The following is a 25416-nucleotide window of genomic DNA, read 5'->3' as shown; positions in this document are numbered from 1 at the left end:
GGATAGTCACATGGGACCACTGATGGCTTTCTGCTAGAAGCGGTGTCAAAGACATCATCAAAAAAGTCAGCAAAGAAAGTTGGATGGGTCATTTTTAAGAGCAAGGGATAAGAGATGAAGGGGGCAAGTATTTCTCTGATATCTAAAGAACTAGTGAAAGACTTCAGAGAAGAAATCCATTGGAGTGGGTAGATCTTACATGAAGCATTTATAGAGGTCAAGAGCCTGAATCACACAAGATGGTAAGACAGGGCTGAATGTTGGTGAGCTGCATCAGTAGAAAGGATACTCACCATTGAAATGGAGACACAGGCTCTTCACAGTAGCACAGTGCGGTGATTTAAATGTTCCAGTTGCCTCTTTGAGGCTCACTTTAAGCCACTCCATCCTCAGGATATTAAGGAAAAGCATGTTAAAGGGATAGCAGGCTTAAGTTGGTAAGATTAGGAAGGATATGGCAGAAAGCAGATAGGATTTGGAGTCAGGGAACCTAAGATTGAATCTTAGTTCTGATATTTTATTACCTATGTGACCACAGGCAAATCACATCCTCACTCTCTCAGTTTCCCCAATTTGTAAAATGTGGTGGTTGGGCTAGATGACCCAAGTTACCTTCCTTATTTTAACTCTCAGATACTCCATAACCACCAGAGCAGGTGGCAGCCTATTCCAACTGTGCCTGCCCTGTTCCTTGGGGCACTGGTATTGCAGTGGCTCCACCTCAGGGACTGTGGGAAGGTACACTCCGTAAGCCACCGAGTACTTTGCTAGTGAAGAATCTCAGCAAAGGGGACAGGCCCATTTTTCCAGTGGCATGGCTCCTGTAGGACTAAGAACCATCCAATATATGAGCTGAATCAATATCGTGGAATCACAGAAGTGTGGAGTTAGCAAAGTCCTTGGAGGCCATCTAATCCAACTTGGACCTGAAGAGGAATTTAAGTGGTACTTCTGTGTTTAAATTGAATTTGAGAAGAGAACATCAATGTTATAGCATACAATGGGCTCCAAAACGCTCTGTTCTGGGCACATTTGCCAAGGGTCCAAACAGGCTTAGGGGCTTTGGGGTGTTGAGCCTTGGGAGAAAACCACTTACTTGGGACATTAACGATCTCTTCCCATATTGAAAAGCCTTTTGGGTAAAACAAGACTGAGCATTATTCCAACTTCTTGTAGACCACAGGACTTAGAGGGGTTAGTGGCAGTTATAAAGAAACAGATTTCAGCTAAAGGCAGAATTGTGACCAGTGAAAGCTGCCCCTGAAAATGGAGCAGGCCATCTTTTGAAACAGGGAGCTCACCATCTCAGAAAATGTACAGAGACTAACTAAGCTGCCTATCAGGGATGTCATAGAAGGCATGGCAGCATTCAATGACAAGCTACATGCGATATCCTCTAAGGGAGGGATCCTGAACTTGGGGTCCATGAAACACATTTGATAACTATATTTGTATAGCACCAGTTTCCTTGGTAATCCTTGGTAATAACAGTGTAATTTAAACCCATGATTTTGAGATAGGAATCTAGGGCCTTTACCAGGCTGCCCAAGGGGGCCAGGGCACACGGAGGTTAAGACCCCCCTCCCTGATCTTAGTTCTCCTGCTTTTCTCTGTGTTATTAATGACGTTATTCATCAGAGGGTGATGTTTTTCATAATAATGTATAATTACGATGATGAGATAACAGTAATAATGATGCCAACACGAGACAGTTGTACTTTAGTGCTTTAAGAACCCTAAAGCTCTCTAAATAAGTTATGTAAACCTCACAACCACCATGTGAGATAGGTATGAAGGTATGATTAGCCCCATTCTACCTATGGGAAAACTGAGAACATGGTCTCATGGTCTCTTCTCATGGTCATAGAGATAAGAAGTAACAAAGATCATTCTTTTAGATTCTGAGTACAATAACCCACTGGATTAAATTTTCTCTAATATTCTTTCAGATGTTCTAGATGAGCAGGATGGGCGTAGGAAACAATGGCGTTGAACAAACAAAACAAGCATTTCATCAAATTCTGGAGCTAGAAGGGACCTTAGTGGTTCCCTAGTCCAATCCTCTACCCAATGGATAAACTGCAAAGACAACATGGCCAACAAGTGCCCCTCCACTTTCAGTTTCCATTTGAAGACTTCAACTGATGGTGAGTTCACTACCTCCCAAGACAGTCCATTCCATTTTTGTACAGCTCTAATCAATGAGATGTTTTCATGTTTTATATATAGATATATAGATAGATATAGTTATATAGATATAGATACAGATATAGATATAGATAGATATATATATTATTTATTTATATTATATATTATTTATATATAATTTTATTTAATTTTTATATATAACATATATATATATAATTTATATATAATATATATAATTTATATATAATTATTATTTAGCCAAAAATAAACTCCCCATATTCCCAGATTTTAAAAGCTTTCCTTTTTTTTTCTTTTAACATAATTTCGATCCTTTGGCCTTGGCTATTGCAGCTTACATCTTAGTAAAAAAAAATCAGAAAGAATATGATTTCTCTCTCTCTGTCTCTGTCTATCTCTGTCCATCTGTTTCAGTCTTTCTGTCTTTGCTTCTTTTGGTCTCTTTGTCTCTCTATATTTCTTTCTCTCTCACTCCCTACTTCCTTCTTAACAGAGACAAGAATATGAAGGCTTTAATCAAAATCACAACATTTGCCAAAGGATCAAGTTTTGAATCAGTCTGATGACTTTTTGTCCCAGATGAGAGGAGTAATTGGAAAATCATGGTTGACATACAGGAAAATAATTTTTTTTTCCTGTCATCCACCTTTCTTTCATGAAGCCTTGAATTTTCATCCCTCAATTACAATCTGGAAGATTAGGGAAGTTGCTATATGGTAGATTAAAAGTCATCCATTATTACTGGCAGGATTTAATTGCAGAAGGTATCTCAGAAATCCCTCCCCAAACAGGGCTCTTGTGCATCAGTACCTTTTGCTTATTGCGTCTCTGCTCCCTCCCTGCCAATCACAGATCCCAATCCCCAACTTTGAGATGGACTATGGCAGTACCAAGGGACAAAGGCAGCAGAGAGACAGAGTTTACTCACTAATGATTCTTACTGGCATGAGGCCCTTGATTCAAAGAAGAAAAAAATCCCCAAGACTATATATATATATATATATACTCTATGTAGTATAGCCACAGAAGAACTAATGCTTTATATCGACAAATTCTATTCAATAAACATTTATTTATGACAATACTATTATGTGCCAGGCACTGTGCTTAATGTGGGGAGACCAAGGACAAAAAAAATTCAGTCCCTGCCTTCAGGGAATTTCCATTCTATTGCTCCTGCTCCCCTTCTGCCCCCAAACAGCTTGAGTACATCAGGGAAGTAAATGTAGAGGACATAGAAGGCAATTTCAAGGGGGAGAGTGTGCTAGTCATTCTGGACATGAAAATAGGTTTTCTGTAAAGATATTAAGCTGAGCCTCCATGGAGAACAGGAATTCCAAAAGGCAAAAGTGAGAATGAAGAATAATTCAGACATAGGGGAGTCTTTGTGTAAAGATACAGAGGTGGGGGAGCATGTACAAAGAAGCTGAAGCTCTAATAGACCAGTTTGACTGGATTGTTCCAGTCTTTGTAGAGTGTGAAATAAGATGGAAGTTGTGTTGTAGAGGACTTCAAATGTCAGTATGATGAGTTATTCTAGAGGCAATAGGGAGCCATTGAAGATTTCTGAGTAGCAGGAGGGACTGTGTCTGATATGTCCTTTAGGAATATTGATTTGTAGCTGTGTAGGAAAAAGATTAAAGAGAACAGATATAGGAGGCTATCATATAAGGAAGAAAGAAAGAAGGGAAGGAAGAAAATGAACATTTATTATGTACCTATTAGATGCAGAATGCCAAGTATTTTACAAATGATATCTCATTTGCTAGGTCCTGAGGTAGATGCCACTTTACCCTATTTTACACTTGAAAAAGTGAGGTAAAAATTAAATGACTTGTGCAGGTTCACACAGCTAATAACTTCATGAAGTATGATCTGAACTCAGTGCTTCCTTACTTGAGGTCCTGCTCTCTATGCATTGTTCCACCTAAGGAGCCTTCAGGGGAAAGCTGATGAAACCCTGAATTAGGGTCAGGGTCATATGAGAGGAGAGCTATGGATGTAGGATAGACACAGCAATACGGCTAATTGGTTATGTCAGTCGACAACATCTTGAGCTGTATTCAGTCGAGTATTTTAAACTCTAGTTTCCTCTCAAGTGAAGGCCACCCAGCATTGACTATATCGTTCACTTTTCACAGATGTCAGAGAACTTTAAGAAATGGTTATCCAATTAAAAAAGAAAGAAAGATGCCATCAGCTTGCCTGAACGAGCGAGCCAGCAACAGCCCCTCTTCCCTTTAGTTAGCAACTGAAAGTATGGCCAGTAGAGTCTGTCACTCAAGTGGGTAAAATTGCCTTCTTTGGAACAGTACAAATGTTTCATCTAATGCAAAGTTTTGAAAAGAGAGCAGAGTAAATGTCTTCAGACCATGCAAAACTGACAAGTTGGGACTTTCTATCTAGAAAATGAAAGACCAAAGGAGAGAAAAAGGAAAAAAAAATCCAATGCAGTTAGCATTCTTAGCTGGAGATGGGGAGATCATCCTAAGCAATAGGATACATTTTACTTGAAGAGAATAATATCAAGGTGTCAGTAGCAGAGTTAACATTCCTCAGAAGGGTTCTATTTCCAACTTTTAAAGAAAATAATCACCAGGAATTTTCACAGCTTCCTAAACTTTTTCTACTAGTGACCCCTTTTTGCCTGAGAAATTGTCACATGATTCTGGGTATGTAGGTGTAGAAAATAGGTATGCGAATCAAACGTTTATTAATAATAAATCATAATTTTGTGATCCCTCCCACACATTGTGGCTGACATAATATGGGGGTTATGATTCACAGTTTGAGATGCTTTGCTGTATATGAAGGGTTAGGGCAGTTAAGTAGTAGTTCAATGAATGATGGAACATTGGATCTGGAACTTTATTCAAGTCTGGCCACAGACATCCCATAGCTGTGTCATGCTGAACAACTCACATATCCCTGGATTCGTACAGTTGGGGTGTCACAAGGATAAAATAAGAATGTATGTAAATTGATTTAAAAATTAAATTGCTATATATCACTTGTTATTGTGATTATTTGTTCAAAGCTAGGTCCTTTTCAGAGGTTCATGAAGTCTTTTACAGTGTGGGAAGGAAAGTGCTTTGATAGGCTAAATGAATTCAAGAGCCAGTCTAATGGCCAATAAAGGCTGCCCTTTTTTTTTCCTTTAAAATACAATGTACTTTTTTTTTTCATTTTGATGGCATTTTATTTTTTCAAATACAGACAAAGTTAGTTTTCAACATTCACTTTGTAAAACCTGTGTTTCAGTTTTTTCTCCCTTTTCTCTAGCAATCTGATAGAGGTTAAACATGTGCAATTTTTCTAAACATATTTCTGTATTTGTTATGTTGTGCCAAAAAAAATCAAAACAGAAAAACTAAGCAAACAAACAACACAAAGGTGAAAATATTATGCTTTGGGGCAGCAAGGGGGAGCAGTGGCTAGAACACCAGCCCTGAAATCAGGAGGATCTGAGTTCAAATCTGACCTCAGACACTTAACACTTCCTAGCTGTGTGACCCTGGGCAAGTCACTTAACCCCAATTGCCTCCACAAAAAAAAAAAAAAAAGAAAATAGAAAAAAAAAGAAAAGAAAAAAAATTATGCTTTGATTCATATTTAGTCTTCATGGTTTTTTCTCTGGATGTAGATGGGACTTAATTGCCTTGAATCACATTGTTGAAAAGAAACAAATCCATCATAGTTGATCATCACATAATCTTGTTGTTACTGTGTACAATCAACATTAATTAATTTTTGATAGATTTTGAGTTCCAAATTTTTTCTCACTTCTTTGCCTTACCTCCCTCTTCCCCAAGACAGCAAGCAATCTGATGTGGTTTATACACATACAACCATTTAAACATATTTCTATATTAGTCATGTTGGGATAGAAAAATCAGAATAAAAGGAGGAAAGCATGAGAAATAAAAAACAAGGTGAAAATAGGATACTTCAATCTTCATTCAGTCTCTATAATTCTTTCTCTTTATGCAGATGGCATTTCCCATCTCAAGTCTATTGGAATTGTCTTAGATCACTGTATTGCTGAGCAAAGCTAAATCAATCATAATTGATCATCACACAAACTTGTTACTGTGTACAATGTTTTCCTGGTTCAACTTATTTTACTCAGTATAAAGTTCATGTAAGTCTTTGCAGGCTTTTCTGAAGTCAGCCTACTCATTATTTCTTACAATCCAATTCATATATCATAACGTATTCAGTCATTCCCTACCTGATGGACCACTACAAAGAGGGCTGCCACAAACATTCTTGCACATACAGGTCCCTTTCCCTGCTTTAAAATCTCTTTTGGATATAAGGCCAGGAGTAACACTGCTGGGTCAAAGGGTATGCACAGTTTGATAGGGCTTCCCTCTTGTAAGAAGGAAAGGAACTTTCTTTACATCTTCCTTATTGTCATCACCAACAAGCATTGGCTAGGTGCCAGGCACTGAATACTAGTGACTTTTGTCCTTAAGGAGTTGCCATTCCACTGGGAGAAAACAATACAGACACACAGACACATACACACATGCATACACACACACACACACACACACATATATATATATATATATATGTGTGTGTGTGTGTGTGTGTACATATATGTGTCAATTTACAGTATATACATAAGTACATAAATTGGAGTTAGGGAGAGATGAAGTATCAACATCTCAAGGGACTTGGAATGGTCTGTAGGTAGTGGCACTTAATGGAACTGGGGATTTGTAGAGGTGATGATGATAAGGGTGAACACTCCCTTTCTGTGGGATGATCTATTCATTAAGAATGGTGCAATACATATTCAAGGCAGACAGCAGGCAGAGCCCAATAGAAGCTTGGGAGAGAGATCAGAAAGGTGGAGTGGTAGGGTACCAAAGCCAAATATCACCCTCTTACCCCACTTGGCTGAGATTTTTTCATGTCTGTAGTAAGACAAACTGGAATGGCCCATTCTGAGAAAGAGGTGATTCACCATTTATCAAACAACATAAAGCATAGCCTTGAAGAAATGTATTTTTGAAAACCCGGCCCCATATTCCACTTAATTTTCCCAGCACATATATAAGAAAACATGTTTATGGAGGAAAAGTTGCTATTTCCAGTTCTCTGTGATGTCTGAGTACCTCTTCAATATGCTGTTTTTTCTTGCTGTCAACAATTCATTAATCATCTTCTTACAAAAGGGCAGAAAGGAGGCTTAGGAGATTGTTAGAAAACACTGATTAGGTTTCTGAAGTTCCTGAAACTTTTCTTCAGATACTTCTATTTAATACTGAAATATTGCCAGGGGTTAAAGTGTGATTTATATTTTCTTTGTGATTGAAAAAATAATAAAATGACTGATCTCAGATCAAAAAGGAGATTCATCTTGTTTCTCTCTGATTTTCTTTTTTGAAGGAAAGTCAGTGGCTTGAAACATCGATTAAAAGATGAAAATAAAAACAAAAATAAGAACTAGATGGAGCCAGAAAATAAATAATTAAACTGTTGCTAAATCAACTTCCTGTCTCCATCTTAAACACACACTAACACATTAGTAGTGTTGGTACATAAGAATGGTAAATGAAAAGATTCTGACGTCCTCAGGAAAAATCTTTTTGTAGTTATAGTTTTAAAAATTCAGGGGCACAATGAATCCAGTAATGGTAAACACACATACATATATATGCACAAACAAATGCAAACACATTATTCCTGAATAAGGTGATTTTTCACACTGCTCAAGATTGTTGGGTTTCTGTTTTTGTTTTTCAGCCAAAGTTGGCACCAATTTGCAAAAGCAAAATTATCATCAAGCATATGCAGGAGGGTCTGTCTTCCATCTCTGTTTCTCCTAAGCTTCCCAACAACTCTTCATTTTTGGTACAAAAGTGCCATTGCCTGTGATTTGCATTTGTGGGTCAGTCTACTGTGCTAGATCTATTTTCAGCTATGTCAATGCTAATAATGATATAATAGCTAAACATTTATATATTATGTGCCGAGCACTGAGCAAAGCACTTTAGAACTACTATATCATTTGATCCTCACAACTGTCTCCATATTCAGCTACTTATCCATCATCCAGTACCGACTGAATTTGTCAGTAGCCAACCCTGTAGAGACCAAATGTCTCCAAACATTTGACTCTTTGGGAATGGTGTCTTATGGGAGCCAGATAAAGTGCCAAGAACAAGACAGGGCAAGCCTAAGCTCTTAGCTAGTAAAATATAAGGGGGGGCATCAGGAAGCCTGGCTTGGGAGATGCTGATGGAGATGTGTAGTCCTGGGCTATTTTGAGCTGCAGATGCTTAGGCTTTGATTTCTCCTCCTAGCCATTCTAGCACCTTAACTGTCTGCTCCTGATTGGTAGCTGTTTTCCAGAAGCTCGTGGCAAGAGCACCAGCTTAGAGGAGAGCTAGGCTCTCTGACCCTGTGATCTTGGGAGGTGAGGCCCTTAAACTCGTCCTGGTATGTTGGAAAGAGTGCCAAATTTAGTCACAGGTCCTAGATTCAAACCTTACTTTGGGTAACTCATCTTACCTTGCAGAGCCTTGGGTGTGGTTTTTCTTTGTAAAATGAGACAGGTGAATTAAATGGACTCTGAGGTTTCTTCTAGCTGTGAATATGAGAGCCTATGGGTTATAAAAAATGATGTTAATAATGTCTGATCTAGTCAGCTGATGCAGAGGATGTAGTGTCAGGCCTAGTCAGGACGACTCATCTTCCCGAGTCTAGATCTGGCTTCAGACACTTCCTGGGTGAATCATTTAACCTCGTTCGCCTTAGTTGCCCCTTCTGTAAAATAAGGAAAAATAAGGAAATGACTGACGACTCCAGTAACCTTGCGAGGAAAACCCCAAATGGGGTCACAGAGAATTGGGCACACAAAAAAAACAACTCAACAACAACAACACAAAAGCAACGTGTTTGCTAAAACAGCAGAAAGCAGTGAAGAGGGCTCTGGACTTGGAGTCAGCCTCAGCTTTCTCCTCTGTAAGATGGGACAAGGGTGTTGATGATAGTATGTTTATATAAGGAAAAGTATCGCTATGAGAGAAAACGGGGCATTAGAAATAGAGAATTGAACTTAGAATCAAAGATACCTGTTTCAGGTCCTGACATACAGGGATTGGGGAGGAGGAGTGGACTGTGTGATTTTATTGATGCAGGTAACTGCTAGTAAGAAAACCCATTTAGTCAGTGGAGATCAGAACCTGATGTTCCGCCTCCATTCTAGAGAGTCCTAAGAGGTTCAATCTCTTGACCAAAGTCACACAGCCAGTGTGCCCCAGAAGACCTGTTGACCCCAAGTCTTTTTACTGGAAGGCCGGTTCTCTATCCACTCTGCCATGCTCCTGGAAAATGTCGGAAACTCTAACTCACACACCACTAGACATTCTGCATTGGGAGAAGCAACTTCTATGCCCAGAAGTTCCCCACACCTAGAAAGATAGAGATTTTATAAGGAAAAAATTGAGGACATTCCCCCCCTCTGTCTCTGTCTCTGTCTCTGTATCTTTTTTCTGTGTGTGTGTGTGTGTGTGTGTGTGTCTGTCTGTTTCTCTTTCTCTCTGTCTTTTCCATCTCTGTCTGTCGCTGTCTGTCTCTCTCACACACTCATATGCACACACACACACACACACACACACACACACACACACACACACACACACACCTCTATGATGACAGGTGACCCAGGGATACCAGAACAAAATGGTAGTCTCAGGTGTAAGACCATTTAAACATTACAAGACTATGATGCTGACATGCAAATGCGTCTCCTTGGAGGAAAGGACATACATATAGATGCAGAAAAACTAAGAATCCTTAGTGTCCCAAATGAAAATGAAGGCAATCTTACTTCACATATATTGCTGCAAACATTTCCCCTCCCCCCTCTCTCTTTCTCTCTCTCTTCCTCCTTCCTTCCCTCTCCCCCCCACTCCCCTACCTCTCCCCTTTCTTCTAGTTTGGCCAAGTTTTAGACGCAGATAATTTCTCCCATAACAACCCTACTACTGGAAAGGAAAATGCCACCCATTAGAATAGGTTGCACTACAACGTTCAAATATAATCTCTAGCAATCAGGCCCAAAACACTTCCAAAATGAGCTACTTTACAGATATTCATGCATATGAATATGCTAAACATTCTCAGTTTAAAAAAATATCATCAGAAGATGTGTTCAACTGAGTCCTTTTGGAATTTTCAGTCATTCCTTGACAGGACATGTCAGCACATAATACCAGAAGTGTACCCTTGGGTTTAGGTCTAGTACATCGGTGGAATTTCCTCTCCCATTGTGACCTTTCCATCATCAAGATCGGAGACACATCCATGAGCATTTCTACAAAAAAAAAATATCCTTTAGTGTTGGGTAATGCTGGGAAAACATATTTGCATTCACTATGTCACTCCTATACTGATTGGCCCTTCTCGCTAATTTGTCACAGGAAAGAAGGGTTATGACTGTATGGCCTGACAGCTCAATAAGTTCACAGCCTACAAAGGGGTTTGCATCAAAATCACAGAATATATTCAAGGACTGCTGACTTGGGAGCTCAAAGACATTTTTATTCTGTAGCATGATGGCTCACAATGTCATGGAAGGAACCACAGTCTTAAAGGCATATCAGCACGCTGGACCCTTATACCAATGTGGTATGCTGGAAGAACAGTTTGGAGTCGGAGCTTACCAAAGATGTATCCATCTGGAATCTGAGAAGGGGTTAGCCACCATGCAACAAGCCAATCCAATTGAATAAGAATTGATTAGTCTTCTGTGTGCAAGGAATTATCCTTGGTGCTGAATACGACAAACTGGAAAACTGGCCCTGCCTTCAAGGAGTCTGTAGTCTACTGGCAGATACAAGATTTTGTTGTTCAGTCATATCTGACTGAGATAATGGAGTGCTTTGCCATATCCTTCTCTGACTCATTTTATAGATGAGAAAGTGAGACAAATAGGGTAAAGTGACTTGCCCAGGATTACGCAAATCACTGGCCAGATTTGAACTCAGGAAAATGAATCTTCCTGATTCTAGGCCTGGAAGCCTATCCAACGTGCCATCCATCTACGCTCAGGATATAAGAAAAATACCTATATGCTATTGGAGTAAGGTGGAAAGAGGGATGACATCTAGATTTGAATTTTTTTTCAGTGATATCAATTCATGTACTCTATAGTGGAACAGAAACAATGAACAAGGTGAGGAAATTCCCAGAGTCTAAGTTTCATCCCACTCTGCCACCTCTCAAGTTGAGGATCCGGAAAAAGAGAAGGAAGTGGAGTTGAATGTTCATTTGTCCAATGCAGAGCAATGGGCATTAACACCTTTCCACTAGGTTCCTACTATATAATTAGTATTTAATAAACACACTTTGATTGAAAAAACACCTTTCCTTTTTTCCCATTCCCATTAACCTTTGCACAACACAGACAACCAATAAACACTTGTCAGATTGAATTACCTCATAGAGGCAATACTGTTATTACCTGGGTTAAGAAGAAGTAATGCTAAAGAACAATGTAGGACACAGGCTTAGGTATACAAATGCAGAGAGGGAGGATGCCATGGAAACTGAGGGGTACATGGCAGGAAGTAGAGCCTAAAAACCCAAATGAGCAGGGGAAGTGATTTTCAACAAACCTAGCTGCCAAGGGGATTTCTCTCCCATTGATTGAATCAGATTTTTTCTTTAGCTTCCATTAAGTGAAAGGTATGTTCATTAGCTTTGGGAGGACTCACAGTGACCATCTAGCCCACCCCAGACCTGGACAAGAAGACCTTCTAGTGTTTCCCTAGTAGATGCTGGTTCATTTTTTTTTCTCTCATGAGAGGGAACCTATGAGGACTTTTGCTTACTATTCTCCTTTGTGAATGTGCTCCTCATTAAGGCAGCTTCTTTTCTTTGACTAGGTACACCATTGAAAAGTCCAGGAATCATTGCACTATGTCATGTTGCTCTTCCCATAAAAGATCAGGCAAGTTGCAGGGATTACTGAGCAGATGACAAATTGTACTCAGAGATTCATTTCATTAAGTCTATGAGATAAGGAAATAAAACTGTCAATCTTTGTAGATGATATGACAGTTTACTTAGAGAATCTTAAAGAATCAATTAAAAAACTAGTTGAAATAATTCACTTTAGCAAAGTTGCAGTGTATAAAATAAAGCAGCATTTCTATGTTACCAACAAAAATTCCATTTAAAATAACTCCATATAATCTAAAATACTTGGAATTCTACTTGCTAAAACAGGATTACAAAATGTTTTTCACACAAATAAAGTGAGATCTACACAATTAGAAAATATTAATTACCTTTGGTTACACTGAGTCAAAATAATCAAAATTATAATTCTACCTAAATTACTTATTCATTGCCATACCAAACAGCTAAAAAAATTTATAGAACTAGAAAAAAATAACAAAATTCATCCGGAAGAGTGAAAGGAGATCATTGAAAAAAATGTGATTGATAATCATCAAAATAATTTGATAACGGCTAGGACTCTGAATGATTTAGCTGTTCTCAGCAATACAGTGATCCAAGGCAATTCCAAAAGCATCACAATGAAAAATGCTATTTACCTCCAGAGAAAGAATTAATGGAATCTGAATGAAGATCTAAGTATCCTTTTTTTTTTTTTTTTTTTACTATTTTGGGTTGTTTTTTGTTTTGTTTTGCAACATAGCTCATATGGAAATGTTTTCCATGATTTCACATATATAATCTATATCCAATTACTTGCTTTCTCATAGAGGGGGAAAGGAAGGGAATTTGGATCTCAATTTTTTAAATGTTTAAAATTCTTTTTACATGCAATTGAAAAAATAAAATAGTAATAAAAGACAAAACAAAAACAAAACAAAAAAGTCTGTGAGAATGACCTACTCTGAGAAGGGAAATACAGAAGGACATTTGGTGATATAAAAACAAAAAAAACCTCAATAAACATTTATTTTTTAAAAGGCCCCAATTAACTTGTTCCTTAATTTTAGGGTTTCTTTAAATGAGAATTCAAGGAAATTCATGGCCAAAAACTTGTGGATCTTAATCAGAGTTCCTAGGCATATCCCAATGTAAATCTCTTCTGTTTTAGGCCTGGAAACTAAGGTAATGTTGGTTGCAATGTCTGTCCATTAGCGGTACATCCAAACCCCAGTTTCAGTTTTATTTGAGAGGTGAACAGATCTCTTTTAAAGGTTGAAAGCAGTAGCCCAAAGTTTGGATTAAAGAGCAACCTTCACATAAACATCACCAGCTTTTCCCATGGGTACTTGTAGTAGAAATGGGGTCCATGACAATAGAAATCAATTTAAGTATTTGATGTAAATATTGACAAGAAAGTAAATGTTTGTTAATTATAGGAATAAAAATAAGTTACACTTTGGTCGAATTTACAAAGTGCTTTCATCACAATGACTCTGACATATAGAGCAACTGTTAGTAGATTCACTTTGCAGATGAGGAAATGGAGATTCAGCAAGGTTATGTGACTTGTCCAAGATCATACAGCTTGTAGGAACTGGATGCAGTACTGAACCAGTAGGAATTGGTCAGAAGGATCCAAGAGACAGTTTGCCAGAAAAATATAAAAAAGAAAATATAGACCACATGTAAGAAGTCAATGGCTCTTTGAATTTCACACAAAGGAAAAATTTCAAGTATCAGGAAAAAAAACTAATAATGAGAATATTTGAGATCTTTGCAAATCCTGAGATACAGCACAAAATAGATCAGAAAGCAAACATATCAGAAGTTGAAATGAAGTCAATTCCATTCTGTTGTCTGAACGAGTCTGGGAGATATAAAGCTAATGAATGAGTCATATCTTTCCTTCTCGGGGCTTATATATGGTCAGAATAATAAAATGCAGAATAGGTTGTATACAAAGAAGAGAGTTTGACAAAGGGTAGGAGGACTAGGAGGAAGGGTGGACACTTTCAGCAGTAGATCAGTGAGTTGGTACTTAAGTTGGACCTTGAAGAAAGAGAATTAACTCATTCTAAACAGAAATATGGAGTGAGTGCTTTCCAGATAGAGCCTGCTCAAAGATAGGAAAGTATGGGACAAGACTGGAGAAGAGCTACTTGAGCATTATGCCAGGAAAAGAGTCTATGGAAGGGAGGAATGTCGCATAAAGTCAAGGGCAATGGAAGCTAGTAGTCTCATGATAGGGGATGTGTTTTATCTCAGTAGACCTTGGACACAGTTGAGGTCCTAAGCATTGACATGGCTGGAAAAGTGATTAAGGCAGTGACCTATAATTAACTTGTCCAGAATCTCAGTTGATCTGATCACACAGAATCCAGCAGCATTTATTAAATGTCTACTATGTGCCAAGCACTGTGTGAGGTACCAAAGTTCCAAAGACAAACAAAACAAAACCAAAGCAAAGCAAAGCAAAACCAACCAAACAAACAAAAAAAGCAGCCCTTGTCCCGGATAAGCTTAAATTCTATTAAAATGTTAGAGCCAGAAGGGACCTTGGAGAGCTTGCTGACAAAATTGTTTATTTGAAAGAGGAAGAAGGGCATTGAACTCCAATGAATTTAAATGACCAACCCACAGCCAGTGGTGGCAGAAATACTATTTGAGCCCATATCTCCTAACTTAATTTAAGCCTCTTCTGTCATACTATCCTGCCTCATATTGTTTCTGTTTTAGAGGCAAAAAAAAAACCTGTTGATGATCAGGCAAATGTTTGCACAAGAAAAAAAAGTCTTCCTACAAGGTGGCATCTGGTATAGTTCTTTTCCCAATATTTGAAATGATAATTTTGCCTGGTCATCCTCATGTTATTTCTTATAACACCTTTGGATAAGAAGAGACAGTCATAGCGCTGAAAGCTAAGATCCCTCATATTTTGTCCTTACTTAGTCATTAAAGTTCACCCCAATATCAGCTTGGATGAACATGTTATCTAGAAGCAGTCTATGATCAATAATAACTAGACTTTCTGGTTCCTATTCAGAAGGACAACTGCTTGTTTACTTCATTAATGACTGATATGCTCATCAGGTACTATTAGCATCTCAAAACAAGCAATGTTTGTGGCGCTTCACATATATCACTCTACTTAATTGTTACTGGAACTTAGTCACCATCAGGGCCTAGCAAGAAACTGTAATAGGCAGGAGTAGCAAAGGGAAGATGACAACTGCAAGAAGACAGTGTGAAGGAAAGAAGAGAAGACTATTCCAAACAGTGAAGTTGTGACCTACTTAAGTCTTGTACCTTGAGTAGGCACAAGGAGTCAGGGAGGATGATCGACCTCAACAAGTCTCAGAGCAAAAAATTTGCTCTGGAGATGTAGCCAACTGTACCACCTTTATCTGTCCCATTGCTGCCTGATGGATGGGATCCCTTGTTTGAGGAATACTGATGTAAACTATATCGGTCCTCACTTGATATGAAATAACTAACGTTGACATCAGGAACACTGACTCACAGAACATTAGGGCTAAAGGAGAACTTAGAGATTAGATAGAGCAACTCTGTCATTATTTAAATGATGAAAATGTGCTGGAGAAAGGGCACCTGATTTTGTTGATGCCACAGAGCAAGTTACCGGAATAACTACGACAGGTCTCTTGTTGCTCAATCCAATGTGCTTTCCCTGGACAATCTCCTTGGCAAAATCATTTTTAATACAGAATGAAATGTCAATTTCATAGGTTGAATATTTTTTTCATTCTTTAAAAACCACATGAGAATTAGAGGGCAATAAGTCTATAATAAGTTCAAATTATAAAAGAATAATTACGTTGGTTGTAGAATTTTAAGCTTGGTTTGTGACCAGGGATTGTTTTTTGAATCTATCTGCTAATGAAAATGATTAAAGAAGGCGGCTGGATACTGAAATGTGAGACATTTGCACATTTACAAGTTAAAGAATTCTCAGTGGAACTTTAATTGTGAATTTCTTTCTGTTCTAAATAACTGTGTGACCTACAATGATGATGACTTTCTCCAGGCCAATTATTCTCTGGGAACAGTGCCATAGTTAACTTCTATTTACAAGTAAAGGTACAGAGCACAGAAGTGAGTTTGTCAGGCCATTTCAGAAAATAGATATTGGGATCTCAGAGCTCTAGCTGAAAGAGAAGACAGAGTTCAACTGGTTTGTCACCCTCATGGGACAGAAGAGGGAAGGGAATAGTAGATGTCCAAGATTACAATGAAGAGGCATTGGAATTCAGATCTAGGTCTTCTGGTGCCAAATCTACTAAACCACATTGGTTTGTATTGGACAAGGAACCATGTAGCAGAATAATAGCACATAGAACAGCCTCAGCAACTTAAATTATCTTATTTTGGGTTGAACTTTAACTAAGACCACAAGAAATGCAAAGGCTCATGGTTTTGTCTTTCTACTACACTCCCCACCATCAAAACAACCCCCCTCAAACACACACAGATATATATAGAGAGAGATAGATAGATATAGATATATATATCTATCTATCTATCTATCTATATATATATATATATATATATATATATATATATATATATATATCCACTTACTCTTCATGAGGGTCACTTCTCTCTTCACAGCTCAGGAATGATCCTCAAATACCTAGAAAAGGATTGGGCACCTTGCTGCCTGACATGGAGAAAACCTTTCCCCTACAATGAAATATTTCCATAGTTGATGGCTCTTTTGTGAGGGAGCCCTCTAGAGTCTTTTATCGACTTTTAAAATTTATTTTTCTATTTTAATATTTTCCCCAATTATATATAAAAACATTTTTAACATTCTTTTTTTTTAATCTTTGAATTTTGAGTTCCAAATTCTCTCCCTTCCCAGCCCCTCCTTATTGAGAAGACAAGGAATTTGACAATAGGTTATACTTGTGCTGTCAGCATATTAATTTCTAAACAAATCCAGGAAAATAGAGGCCAACAGGCAGTCAATCAACAAACCCTTATTAAAAGTTGTTACCTTTTCAAGTGGCTTCATTGTCTCTTTGGGCTGCATACTTCAGAAACTCCAAAGAGGCTCCCTGTGGTTGTGATCCTGCAGCAGGACTGGCCATGCCTTAGCTCCAGCTTCTACATAAGTCCACTGAGGATACATTGAGCTCTGGAGGTTTGATGTAAATGGTCCTAGAGGAACACCCTCACCTAGGCAGCAGATTGACACATGCAGAATTGCCTGAGAGGCACCTTTGAGTTGCTCAGGCTCATATACACACATATACATAAACATACACATACACATACACATACATACATACACACACACACACACACACACACACACACACACACACACACACACATATATATATATATATATATATATATATATATATATATATATATATATATATATATATAATCTAACAGAGGCCAAATTTGACTCCACATCTTCCTATCTCTAAGCCCAGCACTCTGAGGGACATGGTGCTTTCTAAAGACTAAGTCCCCTTTCTAAACTGACATTCAATAGACTTGAAAGGTTTTTCATATACTAGCTCAATGGAGTCTCACACAAGTCCTACAGATTTCAGTATACCCATTATAGATATGAGAAAACTGAGGTTTAGAGAGGTTCAGTGACATGCTTAGGCTTGCGCAGCATCACAGTCTACACTTGAACCCAGGCCCCTGGACCATAAGCCCAGTTCTGTAGCCATTCTACATACTGCCTGTTTGAGCAAAGTACCTGGCACATAATTGGATAGTTTACCCAAATACAATGTTGTGCAAGTTCTTAGATTTTTAGGCAACGATGGGATTGCATTCTCGTGTTTAAAATAAGATGGTGTTGTGTTCCATTCCATTTGCATTTCCTCCTGAATTAAATATTTTTCTGCTGAAGAAGGGTAGTCAGAAACTAGGGGAGTGAGAACTTTTCAAGCTTGGTACAGGCTCGCCTTAGCTGTCTTTGTTATGACAGCGATGGAAGCTATAATTATAATTAGCAAGACAGCCCCTCTCACAAAGGGCAGCCATTCGCCAGCTTGGTTATTAGGAAAATTTGCCGAGCAGCTTTCTTTTCAAAAACACCTGCAATGTGAAGTTCTAATTTTCTACCTCATTTCATCGGGGCTCCACGTCAGCCCTGAAGCAGCTCCACTTGGAACACAAGAACTCCTCACCCCATTTCTTATATCCATGCTTTCGTAATAAAGAAGAAAAAAACATTTTAATAGCAGACTGAATACCAACATCTCAATGGTGAGCAGCAGAATGGCTTTCCTGCTCCTTAATTAGCTCATCTTCCCCAATTAGCTATGAACTCTGAAGAACTCTGGTCACAATACTACCCTCATAGCATGAAGCAATTTTTTCAAACTGGTCTGGCAACAAAGGATGTCATTCTTATGATATGCACATATCCAACATCCAAATGGACTCCATAATTCTTCCCAAAGAGTCAGAAGAAATGTCAGAGAGAGAGTATACCAGTGGTATGTTAGCAAAAATACCCTTTTCCCCATGACCACATTAGACTTTGCTCTCCCTTAAGTAAATGGAAGCAATGGGAGCAAAAAACTTGGAAGATCAAAATGATAAAAAACAAAAGAAAAAAATCACATTTATGTCTGAGTCATTCCAGCTTCTCCTTAATCATTCTCCAAATGGCAGAAATCCTGCTGCAAGGACTCTAGCCTCATTTCAAGGCCATGGGCATACCCCAGGTGGTTGCAAGTATCTTCAAGAGCTCTTGGCTTAAGTTTTATTGTCCACACTTTACAAATGAGGCAAGCCTCAGAGTGGTCAAGTGGTCTGCCTTTGGTCACAAAGCCAGTACATGCCAGAGCTGAGAAAGCCCAAGTATCTTCCTGGCAAGTCCCAGCTTCTTTCCAGAAGACCTATGTTGTCTTACAAAACATTTGCTAGATTTATGGCTTCCTTTCCAAGTTTTTTCCCCTAGTCATTTCATGTAGAGAAGTAGAATGAGAACAGTCATAGCATAGTGGATGAAAGGCTGGACTTGTCATTGGGAATACATGGGTTCAAACTCCATCTCTGACTGTTGTCCTGACAGGTCTCTAAAATTCCAACTCTACCTCTGAGTCCTTTCTTCCTTTGAGACCCAGTTAAGTGCCACCTCCAGCTTGAAGATGCCTGTTGCAATGATGGTTCGGCCTGATACTAACCCATTATCAAATGCTTCTCCATAAGATATTTGGAATTGTGAAGGACTCTCTTAAAAAATCGAAATGTAATAAATAACTGACTTGATAACTTGCTTTAAGACCCAAAAAGCCTTCTCCCATGGGAGAAAAACTTTTTGTCCTCTCACTACTGTTTATTCTATTCAAGCCAGGATTGTCCTGTGTGAGCAAATAATATATGTATTTGTCTCCTTCTCTGAATCTCTGTCTCTCTGTCTCTCTCTGTGTGTCTGTGTATCTTCTCTATCTAAATATCTGTCATCTGTCTCTGTGTGTCTGTCTCTGACTTTCTCTTTATCCTTCTCTGTCTCTTGACCTCTGTATCTATGTATAATTTGTCTCCATCTGTCTGTCTATGTGTGACTCCTTCTCTGTTTCATTTTCTGTGTGTGTGTGTGTGTCTCTCTCTGTGTGTCTTGCTCTGTCTTTATATAACATATACACCAACATATATATGTACGTATGTATGTATCTGTCTCCCTCTGTCTGTTTTTCTCATCCTAGGTATCCAACTAGTTGTTATAAGGTAGTTGAAATTGATTCATAACATGACAATTTCCACTAAACACAATCGAATACAAGCTTTCCAAATCAATCCCAACCCTAGCCCCCCTACATACCCATGGGTTTCTGGTGTTATGTGAAGATTTCAAAGGAAATCCATTCCCTTTTTCCTTCCTGGTTTCTCAAAGGAGAGGGTGTTGAGAATAGAATGTGAACAAACTATGTTTTGCCTTTAGCTTGCTTCAATTTCAGTTTTTCTCAGGTGGATGCTATGAGATTCTGTGGGCTTGGGTTCCTAGGATGAAGGATAAAAGAATTATTTCTCATTCTGTTGATTTGTACTTTCTTTTGGAGAGAAATAGAGGCTCTTGCAATCAGAGTTTTAGACATTTGAGTTCACTTTTTCTGACTGAACTAGCCTGCTATCTCTCCAGCTTATATTACAATGCAGATGCTCAGTAATATTTTAATATAGAAACACATTTATTAGTAAGTGTTAAGGGATTGTAGAGTGAGGAGATTGCTCCTTAGAGAGGGTTTTTTTTCAATTACGCCAAAATGAGCAGAAATACAATTAATCATATGCAGAACAAGCAATGGAGTGATATCTGGAAGTATGACTATATGGCTAGGCCAGGCAAATTATTTCCATTAAAGTATTAGTTAAGAAAATACTGATGCTGAGTCTTCAGTACTTAAGAGCTCAAGTCTTCTTCCTTTATTTCTCCTTTTTAAGAGCTTTCCTTCAAAGAAAAATCATTTTCATGCTCAAAAGGAAAGAGCAAAACATGAAGAAGGATGCTGAATATGCATTAATCTTTGCAATATCCACTACTGAGATGGTCTCCAGTGAGTCCCATTTTGCCCATGCCATTTTATTCTGTGCAAGCAGGAAGTGAAGTTGGACAAAGAGACCTGGGGCCTCCACATGCTCTCTCAACAATACAATGAATGGGCATTGAAGAATTCAGATTAATTCAATGTGGAAAAATTTTATCAAGCTTTTAATATGTCCAAAGGTCTACTTATAAAGAGACAGCAATGGGTACAAAGACAAAACAAGCAGAAAATAGAACCGGATCTCAAGAAATTTACAACATTAACTTGAGAGTGGATGAGAAATTAGGAAAAACATCTGGAAGGAAGTGGCATCTAAGCTGAACCTCAGATGAAACCAGGGAGTCTAACGGGGAAGATGAGGTGGGAACATGCTTCAGATCAGCAGTTCAGAGGGTACAAAGTCACACAGATTAGAGATGGAATGCCATTGTGAAATGGTAGCTATGATGTCACATGACAATTGAAGAGTATGGGAATCCTAAGTGGAAACTCTAAAAATAAAGGTTGGATAAGTACAGTGGACCCATTATGGACCTTTTCATGAGGGCAAAGAGGATGGTGGAAGGAAGCTCATTCCATGGAAACCCTTTTGTTGCAGTTTATTTTCCCCTTTCAGAAACCAAAGCCAACAAATACTGGTCAGGTCTCTATGATTATTATTTCTATGTGGCAGGGGCTACAGATAGAAAGTTTAGATGAGACCAAGTCTGAGCCCCAGACCTCTAAGCAGGGAAGCTGCCTGTATCTCAGAAGCCCTTGCTGTAGTTAACGCAAAACAGTAACATGCTCTAAATAACAGGTTGGAGAGCCAAAGATTTAGGGAGGGAGGGGAACAGGAGAGTTGTCTTCTAATTTTTAAAGAGCCGTCCATCTTGTGGGAAAGGGATCAGAATTCTTCTATGTAGTTCCAGAGTGCAGAATCTGAATACTGGGTGGGAGCTGAAAAGATGCCCATTTTGCCTTGATACCAGGAAAGATATGTTAACAATTTAGGCCTCTCTAAAGTAGAGGGATTGCCACTCACAAGTGCCAGAGGCATTGGGTTCCTACTCATAATTCAATTTATTTCATTAGACATTTCTCAAATGCTTAATGAATACAACGCACTGAGCCAGGCTTCTCTTAATCCATTTGCATTATGCTGGTTTGATTTCACTGGTGGTCGGAGATCTAATGGTAACATCTAGATTAGAACAGCTGACCTCAGTTTCCCTTCTTAGTTGGAGATTTTGTGATGTTATGCTTTACTAGGCTTCTACTGTGTGAACAGCACCGATATAGGTCCCGGGGCAAATACAGAATTTAGATAAGATACAATCTCTGCGTTAGAGGTTATAAACAATCCCATAGCAGTAGATAGCACTAACACGGTATTAGTTTAATGGGCCTTCCTGCACTAATGAGGATTGGGGACTAAATTGTGGAAACTTCAGTGGAAAATATATTTAGAATTTGAGAAATGATATTTGTAAAATAAAGAGTTATATGCTCATTTAATATGCTTGTTAGGGCTAATGTTAATATGACAAATGTTCAGCTAGAGGAAGGCTTTCCCATTATAGGAAAATATGGCTATCACCAATATTATACCAGTAAGGAAAACAAATTCCTGTAAAAATCAAGAATGATACCATTCAAGTATAAGTATCTCCATTAAGACATATTATTAGAGTTGAGAGCATGGTTAAATAAATGATGAAAATGTACCTATGAAGATTTTAAATCTTTCTTGTCCCTAATCAGCTTGTGAGGATGAAAACATTTCTTTAACTATTTCAACCAGAGAGTAAGATTTTGATCAAGAACATACTTGAGCATTTTATTCCCTGTTTCTGGGCCCTGGTTTCCCTTCTACAAACAGCTTATTCTCTAAGACTCCCTTTCAATGAATATTAATTCTCTTGCCATCTATGCTTTTCCATTCTCTTCCTTTATTAATTTTGCCATACAGCTAAGTGACACAGTGATTAGAGTGTTGGACCTGACATCAGGACATCCTGAATTTACATTTTCTCTCAGACATAAACTCAGTGTGTGACCTTGGGCAAGTACCTCTCTCAGACTTTAGTTTCTTCAATTGTAAATAAGAGTGATAATAGTACTTACCTCATAGGGTTGTGGTGAGGGTAAAATGAAATTGTAAACCTTCCAGGACTATTATGATTTATTAAATTGTTATTACTAAAGCTATTATTATTCATTCACTTATATGTATCCCTAAATATAGATACATGCATTCAGGCTAAATGTCTCCAAAATGATAGTCTATATGCTGGAGCCCCAGTGCCACTGACTCTCTGTCACCATCTTTCATGTCTTTTATCTACTGTGGGGGAGCAGAAATGACGCAAATCAATACTTGCCAGTAATGAGGGATCACATTTTACAAATCTCACATGAAGGCAAAAATCACCAATCACCACCAACAACAGCTCACCCAGCCTTGGCTTGAAGCCATCCTATAAGTTGGGTTCCCCTATCTGCAGATGCATAGAATCCCAGAAGCTCAGTTTTCAAAGGGACTGCAGCTGAGGTCAATGACAAGGAAGCTACCACAGCATACCCTACAAGTAACTGATCAGCCTTTGTCCAAAAACCTCCAAATAACAGCAGGCCCCTACCATTCCATTTTTTCTTACCTCATATCATAGCCGTTATTTTTTAAATCTCTATTATTCTATTCACTTCAACAGGCTAGTGATAAATGTCTACCATGTGCCTTAGGCACTCCCCAGCACCACATAGAGGATTATTTTTTTAAAAGGCCATAGTCCTTGGCCCCTCCTCAAAAGTTTACATTCTACTAGAACATGGGGAAGTATCATTAACACGATCATTTTTCTAAAGGAACAGATTCTGTTCATTCTCTATCACTTCTCAGTTCACTACAAAATAGCTGTTCTACCATTTCTAAGAATTTCTCCACTAAATCATTTCCTCTCAAGCCATTGAAGGAGCCAGCTCAGCTAGCTGTGTGGGAAGGACCAGGGCAAGCCAATGGATGATGCCAGTTAAGTGGCTGATGTTCCCGAATAGAAGGCCAGACCACATGTGAAGGAAGATCAGTAAATCGCCCCCTCCCTCCAGGACTAGAAGCTCTGGCCTTCTTCCCAAACCTGAGGCTCAGCTTTTAGCCCTGAGCTTTGGCTGCCTCTATGACAGAGTTGTTGACTTGCATTCCCAGAAGTCTTGATGGCGGTTTCAAAGTGGTAGTTGGAATTGTTTCTTTCTGGGTCACTAGAGAAATGGGCTGGCTCCTTACACATCTTATTTGTGTGGGCAAGGATTAATTTAGTAAAATTTGCTTTAGGGGAAGAAATTGCAGTGGCCAAATCCACACCCAACCCCTTTTGATTTTCTTTTTGGCTAAAAACTCAAATGACTCACTTTCCTAAAGTGTGTATTTGGGATGAAAGGAAATAGGACAATGGAACCTGTCTTCACACTTCACAAAAAAAGGATGAGTTGTATTCTATCATATTCCAGCCTGTCATTTCCCCTGGAGAGTAAACCCATCCTTGACAATGACACCTTTGTAGAGTAGGGAAAAGAGACTTTGAAAGCCACTTACGAACTGTTCCATGTGCAGAGTACTAGTCTAGAGTTGTTCAGGATAGGATTGGAACTCATATGTTACAAGCCTTAAGTCTAATATGCCTTCCCACTACCAAGGCTACTGTGAGGCTCACGTGAAATAATACAACTGAAACACTGTTGTCCAAAAGTTTAGCGGACAGGGCATCGAACCTGGATGCAGGTACACATGGGTTCAAGGCCCATCTCCAAAACAGTCACTAGTTATGTGATTGCTGGCCAGTTACTACAATTCTCAGTTCCCAAACAATTCTCAGAGAGTCTCATAGAGTATTGCAGAATACTTGTGAGTGGTGGGAGTTTCTTTACCAAGATTTGCTGGTGAAATCGCAGTTGTGAACACCAGTGTCAGCTTGCGTCATTTACTAAAAAACATTTTACTAAAAATTATTTACTACATCATTTACTCACTCAAGCTGCTGTCTTTAGGATCCCTGATGGTTCACCCAGTTGAAGTTCAAATTATTGTTGCTATTTATTAGAAAAAGCCCCAAGACCAAAAGGAACAGAGGCAACAGTTGTTGGACTCGTTTAACTGAAATCTATCATTTTTTTCTATGTCCCTGTGAGTCAGGGTGATCTGGAATTACCGAATGCAGGCTTAGGACGGCTTTGGCAGGTCCTGGGCAGCTGGGAAGGATTTGGATTGTCAGCCTTGTCCTGGACTGTGTGCCCAACATCCAGTGCCCATTCTAGCCTTGTTGATCCATTTTATGTGATATGACCTTGGCCAAATTGCTTGGCTTCTGGGTACCCCAGTTCTTTTTTTGTTAGACTACCTAATTTTTTTTCTGGTATTCAGTGAACTGATGTTTCTTTTAGATCCCATTCTATTTCCCAGTTTGGGAGGGCTAAGAGCATAAATCTGTGTTTGGCTGGCCACCATTCCTTTATCTAAAAGGGAAAGAGGTACCCTGCCTTCAAGATAGAGCCATCTGTATTACGTGGCTGAGGGTCAGGCGGGACCTGCCACATCCAGGAACCCCTCCTGGCACCCTTATGGGTGCCTAGCCTAATAGAGTTGGAAAAGTTGAAAGTAACAAAAGCCAACCAAAAAAAAAAAAAAAAACCCAACAACCTATGTGATGTCATAAATCTTTGAATCTATACATGGGCCTAGAAGATATACTTTTGAGGGAAGTTTTTTTTTTTTGGGGGGGGGTAGTATGATTTTCTTATATTGGCC

At 38.7% G+C, this 25416-nt stretch overlaps 1 long non-coding RNA gene across 3 annotated transcripts in view; it reads left to right on the top strand.

Annotated features, from left to right (window-relative positions):
- LOC141548286 (uncharacterized) overlaps positions 1–25416 on the top strand; it is a 370078-nt gene that overhangs the window by 105172 nt on the left and 239490 nt on the right. For all 3 annotated transcript variants that reach the window (XR_012483881.1, XR_012483882.1, XR_012483880.1), the window contains one exon: positions 1950–2147. This is a non-coding gene — a long non-coding RNA (uncharacterized LOC141548286). The remainder of the gene's footprint in view (positions 1–1949; positions 2148–25416) is intronic.

Source organism: Sminthopsis crassicaudata, chromosome X (assembly GCF_048593235.1).
Source record: "Sminthopsis crassicaudata isolate SCR6 chromosome X, ASM4859323v1, whole genome shotgun sequence".
NCBI lineage: Eukaryota > Metazoa > Chordata > Mammalia > Dasyuromorphia > Dasyuridae > Sminthopsis > Sminthopsis crassicaudata.
Note: the sequence above shows the minus strand (reverse complement) of the source record. Positions and strands in the feature narration are given on the sequence as shown.